The sequence below is a fragment of the Ursus americanus genome, chromosome 36 (genome assembly GCF_024610735.1).
Source record: "Ursus americanus isolate L20-20 chromosome 36, mUrsAme1.1.p, whole genome shotgun sequence".
In the NCBI taxonomy this organism is placed as follows: domain Eukaryota; kingdom Metazoa; phylum Chordata; class Mammalia; order Carnivora; family Ursidae; genus Ursus; species Ursus americanus.
The window spans coordinates 15,491,252-15,502,115 of NC_142162.1; the positions used below are offsets into that span (position 1 = coordinate 15,491,252).

At 43.8% G+C, this 10,864-nt stretch overlaps 1 protein-coding gene across 3 annotated transcripts in view; it reads right to left on the reverse strand.

The window, feature by feature from the left end:
* RORA (RAR related orphan receptor A) overlaps nucleotides 1-10,864 on the reverse strand; it is a 1,262,587-nt gene that overhangs the window by 528,629 nt on the left and 723,094 nt on the right. The gene's annotated exons all lie outside the window — the stretch shown is intronic.

Sequence of the window (10,864 nt, forward strand, 5' to 3'; positions counted from 1 at the left end):
TAATGCTTGTTAAGTGAATGGATTGTAAACTAACTTCTTGCAGTTTTCACATTTCTTAGCAGCCCCCCTCCCACAACACCTGGCATCCCATGACGCAAAAGTGAGCACCTGATAATCATGTTCCCTGGTCCTATGGCATCCAGACTCTCATTTCACATATCCTCTTGGCTCACCTTTCCCTCTCCATTCTGCTCACTGTAGGAGCCTGCTTCTTCCTGGCCTGGTCCCAGGTGGTTACCATGACAACACACCCTAAGAGCAGGCACTTGACAAGGGCCTTCCCCGGACATGCCAGGGCAGGAGGGAGTGTGGCACACCCTGAGGCCCATAGCGGGAATGAAGTGAGGAGATTCCAATCAGCCATAGACCACCACTGGCTGTGCCCAACTGGGGACTCCATCATTAGAATTTTTGGCTTTCTCCCCCAAACAGCACATGACAAATGTGGCTTGGGAGAGGTCACTGGTCACATCATTTAGCAATTTGTAAAAAAAAAAAATTTTTTTTAATTTATTTTTTAAGATTTTATTTATTCATTTGAGAGAGAGAGTACACCCAAGCTGAGGGGGAGGAATAGAGGGAGAGAGAGAATCTCAAAGCAGACTCTCCACTGAGTGTGGAGCCGGACTCCGGGTTTGAGCCTATGACCCTGAGATCACGACCTGAGCAGAAACCAAAAGTTGGATGCCCAACCGACGGAGCCACCGAGCCCATCTAGCACTTTTTATTAAAACAAGCAAAAGACTAGAATCCAACATCAAAGACAATTTAAAATACCCAGCCCGAATCTAAAAGCAGACATGCCCCAAGTCCTTAAGAGGGAGGAGCTATCTTTCTCCCCCCTGGAGTTATTTGCCATAGACGACAGGGCCGAAGCGCTATCACGGTAACGCTGGTGTAGCCGGCAGACATACGTGTCATGTGCTGATGTAGGGCATGGACGGCGTTGGGGGGGGGGTGTTGCTGGCACAGGGCAGATAAGCTTCTGGCCTCATCCCTCATTCTACAGTAAAATTCCCAGATTTTAAGTTTTCTTATACACCAGCCCCGAAGCCTTTTGTGATTTATTCATCCCTAGATAAAGTGAAAATAATTGAGATTTACACAGCCTTTCTCTAATTGCAAGAGTTAAAAGGAAATTTAAGCCAGTACTTTAGTTGCTGGGTAGGAGGAGGCCTGCAAAAAGACAGGTTCTTATGAATCACTGTATCAGCCCCTGGCATACAGTAAGTGCTCAACAAATGTTGATGCGTTGAAGAGAAATGCCAGAGGGGAAGCTGGCACCCCCACCCTGAGGGACACCGCCACCTCTTCACTGGGTCTTCCCTGCTCGGCACACATGACCGTGCACAAGGTCAATGGCACCTCTTCAGCAGGGACAAAGGCTTGCGCCCACGCTCAGCTTTTACCGTTGTGTTTGGCCAAACTGCAGACCTGAGGTGGCGGCCCTGGGCCGTGCTGCCCACTCCTTGTCTCTTTCTTAGCCTCGTCCTTAAGATCCAGCTCGGGGTCTCCTGGGGGTGGGGCTCTACTCTCAGCCACCTTCCCGTTCTCTGCAGTGCTGTACTGCTTGGGTCACACTTCATTTGGAACTTCCCAGGTAGAGTAAGCAGCCCCTTTCGCCCCACGTAGAGTCTCCCCCTTCCCCATTTAGGTGATAAACTGCAGGAGTGCCATAGGGTGGCCCCTGGCCAGTCATGCTGATGATCCCAGTCCCCACACCCGAAGCAAGTTACCCCAATGCTGACGAAAGGAAGTCAAGTATCCACCTCTGCCCCCTTGGCCGGAAAGGGGGGCATTTCTCCGGATTGGTGTTTCCCTGGAGAAACCTCTGGGAACCCTAAAAACCACGTCTAGTCAAATAGAGAAAAAATTATAACCAAGCCTAGTGTGGAAGATGCCCGTGGTCAGCACAGCAGTGAGTGGGGGGTTGGGGGGGGAGACCTTGGCCTGGATGGAATCAGGGGAGAGGTCTCAGAGGAGGGGGCTTGAGTGGGATGTTGAAAACCAGCAGGAGTGAGCCCAGCAGAGCAGAGCTGGGAGGGTGCTTCCGGCAGAGGGAACAGCTTGGATAACGGCTCGGCATGTCTGTAACTACTGCTTCTCAGATGAGCAGCCTCAAGAAGTCCCTGGGCGGGCTTTGCATTTCGTGCGTATGATAATTTATGCGCTTGGTGTCCACACAGCATTCCTATCTGGAGTGATGACAGTGATTACACTCTCTCCTCTCCCAAATGCATGGGGACAGACAGGAGCTCTGCGTCTGCAGGGAAATGTGGTCTCTAACACCGAGCGAGGGTATTTACACGCTGACTATCGAGGTTTAGGGAGATGCAGCCCACAAAAAACCTGGGAGGAAATATGTGGTAGAGTACGACATCCCACTCCATCCCACTCCGTGTGAGTGCTTTTTCCATACTTAATTTTTGTAACTTATTGCCAACATCTGAAAAGGGTAGAATTTCCACAGTTCCAGTTAATTACCCAAGACTGAGACCCAGAGCAGAACAGGAGAGTTGTGAAGAATGAGCACTCAAGTCAGGTGTGTTGATCAGTGTGCTTTAAAGTGGAGCTGCTGTAGTTCCTAACTGAAAAAATCAGCCTTCACAGAAAATACAGATTCTCACCATCTTGGGTTATGTTATCAAAAACAAGCTTATAAGAAACATGGCGGCAGCGGGGGGAGGTTGGAAGGCAGACAGAAGACTATTACTGCCCAGGGAGAACACACTAGAACAGTTATACTCTATTCATACAACTTGATTAAGCAAAAAGTTACATAATCTAGAACCCAGTGTAAAGTGAATATTGAATACACTTTATCTTTTGTCATCTAAATGTAAAGAGTTCATTCAGATAAGGTTACCTGAACTCGTATCTGTACAAAAGGAATTTTTGCGGTTTCTCAACAGATCAACTTTAATAAGTCCTGGAATCAGACTGGCCTGGGTGAAATCTTTGGTCTTCTATTTGCCAGTTGAATCTCCTTGGAGAGGTTCTTGAAAGTTTCCTAAGGCTGCATCTCCTCATCTTTAGAACAGGGACAGTTCCTTCCATAGATCTGCCGAGGGGATCAGATGGCTAATGTGTATAAAGTGTTTAGTGCACTGCCTGGCTCATGGTATGTGCTCTGTAAATAGTAACTACTGCGGTTATAAAATAGTAAGACTAACTGGCAGCTTTTCACCTTAGAAATCCCAGGCCATTTCAAACCAGGTTTCCTGTGAAAATGAAAAACAAAGCAAAAGCGTGTCTGGCCTAGCTCTTGAAAATACAGAAGCATGGCCCAGTGCAGGTCCTGGACCTGATGTACATTTTGGTGACACCTTGGGCACGGCGCTTCACCTTCCTGCGCCTCCCCCTCGCCTCCGTGCGAAGTGTTAGTAGCCGTAGCTAGCGTTGGTGATGTCTCAAGTCCCTTTCAGCCATAACATCCTGGAGTCAGCCTCTAGGGCAGCTGTGATGGCAAAGGTCAACACAGCACATTTTATGAACGTAATCAGAGGACAGAGTGATGGGGCCCATTGGCTGCTTATGTAATCAGCCCTCTGCCTGGAGGGAGGGAGCGCCTGTGTGCGGTTACACAATCGCATTCCGAAGCGACAGGCACCGCCTCACATCACATCCTTGAGGACAACTTTGATTCGCCTGAGCTACCGTTTCCACCTAAGAAAGCTGTCTAGGTAATTTTAGTCTGTTCTTTCTTAGCACCATCTATTCGAACAGCTCTTTATTTTTGCAATACACAGGGCACATTTGCATGGCCCATTCAGATAAGCCATTTGCATGGCTTTATATTAGTGAGCTGCTTCCTGTCATACTTGGGCAATAAACTAGTCCTCACACATAGCCTAAAATCCTAGTGCAAATTTTAGGGTTCACAAACTTGAGAGTGTGTGAGAGCGTGCATAGGAAGCTTGTTAAAAATGCAGACACTCCCCCTTTCGTCCTGATTCTGTAGGTCTACTGTGGTTCCCAGGGGTGTGCCGTTTCATAGTCTCCCCAAATTCCTCTGATGTCGGTGGTGCAGTGTGAAAAACATCCTTCAGGATTCATCATGGATAGTTTCGGAGAGACTATGCAGATGGCTGAGCGAGCACCCTTACCTGAACTACGGCTTCCCCTGGTCATCAGGCAGCAGGATAAACTATTGCACGATCTGCTCATCCCCTTTTCTGGCACAGGAGTAAGATTCTAGTATTTGAGCTGCAATCTGACTTGGGAGCAATTAGGACTCCCGAAGTTCCCCACCTCACCCCGTGTCCCCTCATCCTTAATGCTGCTTCATTGCTTGCCCGGAGCTAGTTACTCACTCTTCCCTACCTGCCCCCATAGATACTAAAAAAGAATCCACTCAGTGTTCGGAGTACATCCAGCTTGGAGAATCAGAGTCCAAAACAATTTTTAAAAGGATGTATTTACAGCTCCAGGAGGTTTCACAAACTCTCATCATTCAAAGCTCCGTTCAAATGTCACTTCTTCCAGGAAGCTGTCCTTGAAGAGGAACCCCCCTGCCATAATGTTTTCCATTTCCCTTTAGGTGCTAACAAAAAGATATCCCTGGGAAAACCTGAAACACAGGTAGCAGGTATCCTAATGCACCATAACTGCTTTAGACTGTGAGCTCCTTGCTTGTAGGCACCATATTAACTTTACATCTTCAGCTCCCCCCTGCCTAGCCAGGGTCACTTTTAATGATCTGGATTCAACTGCCATTTCCTCCAGAGAGCCTGCCCTGATCCAAGTCAACGCTTCTCACTACAGCTCATGGCACCATTCTCCTCTGCTTTGCGACACTTAATGCACCTGCCATTTCCCAGCATTTCAGGACTGCCTGATCGATGTCTCAGTCCTCTACAAGTTCCATGAGGGCAACAAAGGGGACTGACATAAAATACTCAAAAAACATCTCTTGAACGAATGAAAGGATTCAGAGGTCAACAATGTTGCCCTTGTAGAGGCTGGTAAGGGCTGGATACCTGGACAGTTCCACCTCGGACAGGCTGTTGGGTCTTACATGCTTCCTGTTCTTGCATTCAAGGAATCTGGCATAAACCTCAGGCTGGTACAAGTTTGACTGCAAAACTGGGGGACAAGGGCACTCTCAGAGCCTAAGAATGGTATGCCAAGATCTTGTTTTCACTACATAATCCATTTCCTTCATGCAAGACTCTGGTCTGAGTTTACTCTGACTATATTACATATTCTCCAATGACTTCTCCATTCTATCCAAAAGCAGAGAATTTCTCCACCATGGTTGGTGTTCCCTTCAAGAGTGGTTGCAGGTTGGTTGAAGTATCTTAGTAGAAAGCCAATAACTGAATCGATGTCCCTCTTCTGGAGTAGGTTTTGGGTCCTTCTCTTGTGCTTACTTGTCTGAGAAATTTACTAAGCCTGGTACTTTTTTTTTTTTTTTTTGGTTTTAAGCACTCGTGTTGCAGGAGTTTACTGGTTCTCATCTACATTCCAAGCTATCTATCAGCTTTTAAAAGAGGTTAATGGTTCCAAAGTGGTAGACAGGCACTATGGAAAGAGAAGGAGATAGGAGTTATTAGCCCTAATAACATCAGGACAAAAACCTGAGAACGTTAAGTGTTTACTACAAAATTAGGGTTTCACCAGAAGAAACTAGTTGTTTGGGGTTTTGTTTCAGAGCAAATTTTAAAGATCTAGGCTGCCTAGGACCTGTACAATAGTGAGAAAAAGTGGCATATTCCTCAAGAATATAGGACACCCTTTTAAGAGGTTCCAGGTTTTTGGTTTCTGTTGTTGTTTTGTTTCAGACCCAAGTAGGTAAAACTATGGTCTCTCAAGTCCAGAGGTCCAAACCTTCCTTCTTCTAGAGCCACATGCCATCAAAAAAAGGGTTCATAAGACCAGGAAAAAATGATGGATAGGATAGATTTCACTCTGCTGAGGCACGGTCATTTCCGGCAGTCACATTAAAGTACAGTTATGGAAGGGAATGAGTTTACATTTGGTTTCAATATCAAAAGGCCAAAGACTTAGCCAACATACTTCTAGTTCTCCCAGTTAACTGTTATTGACATGTCATATTTATCTCAATCTAAACTTGTAAACTCTAATTTTTAATCTGTACAATGTGATTTAAATGTTCTTCTACCAAATATTATAATAAAAATAAAATACCAATGATGTGGTTGATGACAATGAGGGTGATGGTAGCCATTTGTTAAATTCTTTACAAAATTTCAAGATTTAAGGTGAGTGTTCACATATGAATCTCATTTAATAATTGTTAAACTACTTTAAGATTGTTATTTCTTCCTTTTTCAGCAAGAAAATCAAGAGTCAGAATGACTAGAAATGCCTGTGGTCAGGTAAATAAATGGTAGAACAAGGATTTGAACACTGGTGCTCTTCTCCAATACACTCTTGTTTTACCCTCAAAGTATGTACTGCCACCGTGTTTGGTGAGTAAGCCTAGGTTCACACTCTTCTACCCGCTATGATCTTAGAGCTCTCCTTCCCATTCATTCGCCACTTCCTAAATAAAGTATATTTATTTGACTCAAGTGGTAGAACTCAAATCCCTTAGTTACTTCAATCATCCCTCTCAGAACTTTCCTTGGTTTGGCCACAGTGTTCTTAAGGCGCACTGGTCCAGCTATCCGTTACATTATGTACGGCCACAGACACGCTTTTGATTTTGATTCTAGTACCCTCCATGATTACGTCCAGTACTTGTTCTGTCTTTTTGGCCATAACCAACTTCTGGTCAGTCTTCCGAGCATTGTCTGCAATGATCTAAAAGCCCATTTACTGGGTTAGTACCTCGAATTCTGGCTGCTCATCTCCAAGTGCAATTTATGCTAATTTTTCATATGCTTTGTTGATACAGATGCTCTTCTGCCTCTTTTCAGCACACTTGGCCCATGATAGTTGCTGCTAAAAAGATCCGGAACTTTTGCTACACATACAATTAGGTAAGAGTTAAACTGGATCGTCCCCCACCGATGCCTAAGTGCCTGTACTGTTTATAGTTCTCCATTCAGAGAAAGGACATCGTATATCAACCCATTGTTTCCTCTCTGTAAGATCGTCTCCACCCCTGAGAGTGTTTCTTCTGATACCATGTTCATTAACAATTATAGTGGGAGGAAACATCTGAAAAAAATCACTATGTCAATTGCTTTTATTTGCCAAATTCTCATGATAATTGCTCAATTGTTCCACATTCTTTGACATCTCGGGCTTGCCTTTGACTTCAGAATATATCATTGTGCTTTGCATCTAAACTACACAAGCAAGGCAGAGTACGTGGCCGCATAACTGTCCTGTAAACCCGAGCCAACCACTTAGTCAATCCAGACCATTCTGGGTACGATGGGATTACTCTGCTTACATCAAAAGTCTTGGCCAGTGGGAATGATCACACTGACCCACGGATCTATGTGGGCGTCCTCTTCTTTGGTTTTAGCTCATCTAGCTCTAGGTCTGCCACCCATCCCCCAATAAAATAGCAAAATAATGGCAGCTAAAGCCATTCCTCCACTGGGTAAGATGTAGAAACAAGTAATCTTGGAAAAACAAAGGGAAATTAGTCCGATAATGAAAAAGCACTGAAAGCAATTTACAAACCATTCCCCTGACAGCATATCAACTCTGAAAATACTGTACATAACTCAGGGTTGGTCTCTTTTTGATTCCTCCCTTCTAATCGCATATCTTTCTAGCAGCAATCCTGAGACCTGAATCTCTTTTTCACTGTTTCAGAAGGATATACAGTACCAAACACGGCTATGCACTCAATGAAGTTAATGACTTGTATTCTTTATTCAATGGAATGCCTCTGGTAATTAAAAAAATAAAAAGGTTAATCAAGGAGTTGTGAAACCAAATATTCAGGGAATCCAAGCACTTGTGTGAAACCTAAATCTGTTGCTGTGTGCCCTTCAATAAACAGCCTCGGTGATCACCACATAAAAAAAGGGAACTTCCGTGGCAAAACTATTATTTCCTTAAGAACTCTGCAAGCCAAGAAAAAACTTTTGCAAAATCAAATTGGGTGGAGGATCTAATACACGGGAGCCATGATATCCCAAAGGAGAGAAACACACGTAGAAATTTCAGAAAGGATAACAAATTTGTTTAGGAAAGTCACAATGAGAGAGGGCAGACAAAATAAAGACAAAGGATGTAGCGCCCAGGGAGAGAGGAAGGGGCTAGTGGAAACAGCTGGAATTGTTCAGCTGTGTCAACATTCGGCTGTTGCGCAGATTGACTAGCAAAGTGTCATCTGAAACCAATTACATTCCCAAAACCCCACGGACCCAGTTCATAACATTGATTAATCCACATTGTGAAAAAGTCCCCAAGCAAAACTAGAACAGCTGTCAGTCCTTGGAGCTCAAAATACAGCAATTGCTTAAGAAAAATAAATAAATAATAAATAAATAAATAAATAAATAAATAAATATGAAGAAGAAGAAAATTTCCTCTTGGAATTTTAAGGATTTTTCTTTTTCTTCCAGAAGGTGTGCCCACTGAAATAGAAGATAAATTCACAAACTGCTCTTACCCGTCTGTTTGAGGATGGGGACTATAATTAGAAAAGGAGGGGTCATGTTAAAATAAACCCCAAGTCCAGTCCCCAAATCGGAGCACAACTGCCTCAAAGTCTGTAATACCCTGTGTCTTTCTGCTCCCTTCTGGGAATAACATTATGCATTTCCATATTTTTATGTTTATTTTTTTCCCCTTCTCCTTATTTTAAATGTATTCACCTACTTCCTTTGGGCCAATCAAAACACAGTTAATATATTTGCTAATAAAGAAATCTTTTTTTATACCCTTTATTACATTTCACAGAGGCAGATGCATGCACAAAGTTCTTTACTTGCTAACACGTAACTTGCGTGTGCATCAAACACAAACGGCCACCACACCCCTTGGACGTGCCCGCTAGAGGCACAGGAGCCTGAGGAGGTGTTGGTGAAGCCTTGGCCTCGCCTCCGAAGCTACTGCAGCTACGCATCCAGCCACCAGGTGGTTCAGAGAAAACCCCAACACGACATAAATGGTCATGAAAGGCTCCTTGAGAAGTCTCCCACTTCCGTAGACCTTGGCCTGAAATCTCCACCGTGAGGCAGCAGAAACTGTGCGTCTCTCATCCTTTGTATGGACTTCCCCACAGAAATAAACGACGGGCTTATTCCTTTGTTCACTCAGTCAGCAAACACTCACTGAACGTCTACTCTGTATCAAACACTGGGTCTCAGCGTGTGGATTCTGTGTATGAATAAACCGAAGCACTGAAAGCGTTAGTGACCTGCCTAGGGCCAAACAACTAGTAAGTGCTACAGCTTTGGGACTCAGACCCAGGGCCATACGATACCTAATTCTGTGCTCTTTCCAAAAACCCACGTTACTACATTGTGCTTGACATAGATTTTCATAAGCTAGCCGGGGAGCCCCAAAGCATGCAAAATATAGTTCCTACAGGGAAATACATTCTGAGTTACAAAAAAACTGGGTACAAATTGGACTTTAAGAACATAAGCGGTTTATATATTCAGATTACACTCTACTTTTGCTTCTTCCTTTCTAAATACCCTACTAGTATTCTAATGGTCTCCTCTGTTGAAATGCCACTCTATAGCTGCCAGTGTTACGAAACTGGAGTATGTCTTTGATACACTGATCCTTTTCCTCCAGATGATTACTGATTAGTGGTAGAAGACGCAAACATTATCACTAGGACCAGTTGTTTCTCTCTAATTCAAGCCAATCAGAGAAATACAGACCTTGAGTCCATTGGTCTATCCTTGGACTTGGGGGGGGGGGGAAGCCCACAACCCCCAATTCACTGTGTGAGACAAAGGAATCCAAGCTAACACTTTGGATCTCAGAATTGGGAGATCAACATTAACAGAAACAAGTTATTTTAGATGTCCAGAAACACTGTTACTAAATACCGTTCTTGATACAGAAACATTTTCAGAGATTCGTGCTAGGCAACGTCTACACCGAGTTTTGAAGACTCTGGAGGCGTCTCAATTCACTGAGATTAGGGTGGGAGCAGGACAGAGATGAAGCGATAAGAAACAGTCTCTAGACAGATCTCCAATTCTTTCTTTTTACTATTTTTTTTTACCCTAGAGGATATTTATAATTATAGTTTTTTAAATGCTCATGATGTCACAGAGCAAGAACACCAATTGCTCCCAACAGAACTCTAACTACAGTACATGTTTGTAAGAGCAAATTACTGTTTATAAATGGACATGATTGTAAATGAGGGGAAGAAGTTACAAATGATATGTTACTGAAAGAAAGCCAAAACACTTTCATTTCTTTCTTTCATGAAAAGATAGTATTACCTGCATCCTGCCCCCTTCCCTCAGTACCCCCCCACCCCCTGCCATCGATAATGGGCACTGAGAAGCCTACAAGAAATACAGTAGTTTCTTTTTTTATGTTATGATCGAATAATACCCAGAGAGAAAAAAGCAAAATCATTCACATTTCCATATTTCAAGCTACTCTAAGAATCATTAGAGTAGAAAGATTATAACTTAAAGTGCTGAGTGGAGAGATTATCTGTCCCAAGAACTACATACATCTATGACCTTCAAATAAATCTATCCTAAAAGGTCTACCATTTAACAAAAAACTGAACCTTAAAAACACCCAAATGACGTTTTGTGTAAGGTGGGGTCTTTTGTCTGTACATTTTGATTTAAAAAAAAGTCACTGTGGGGCACCTGGGTGGCTCAGTCAGTTGAGTGACTCTTGATTTCGGCTTAGGACATGACGTCAGCGTTGAGAGACTGAGCCTCGCATCGGGCTCTGTGCTCAGCAGAGTCTGCTGGTCCCTCTCCTTCTGCTCCTACCCCCCTGC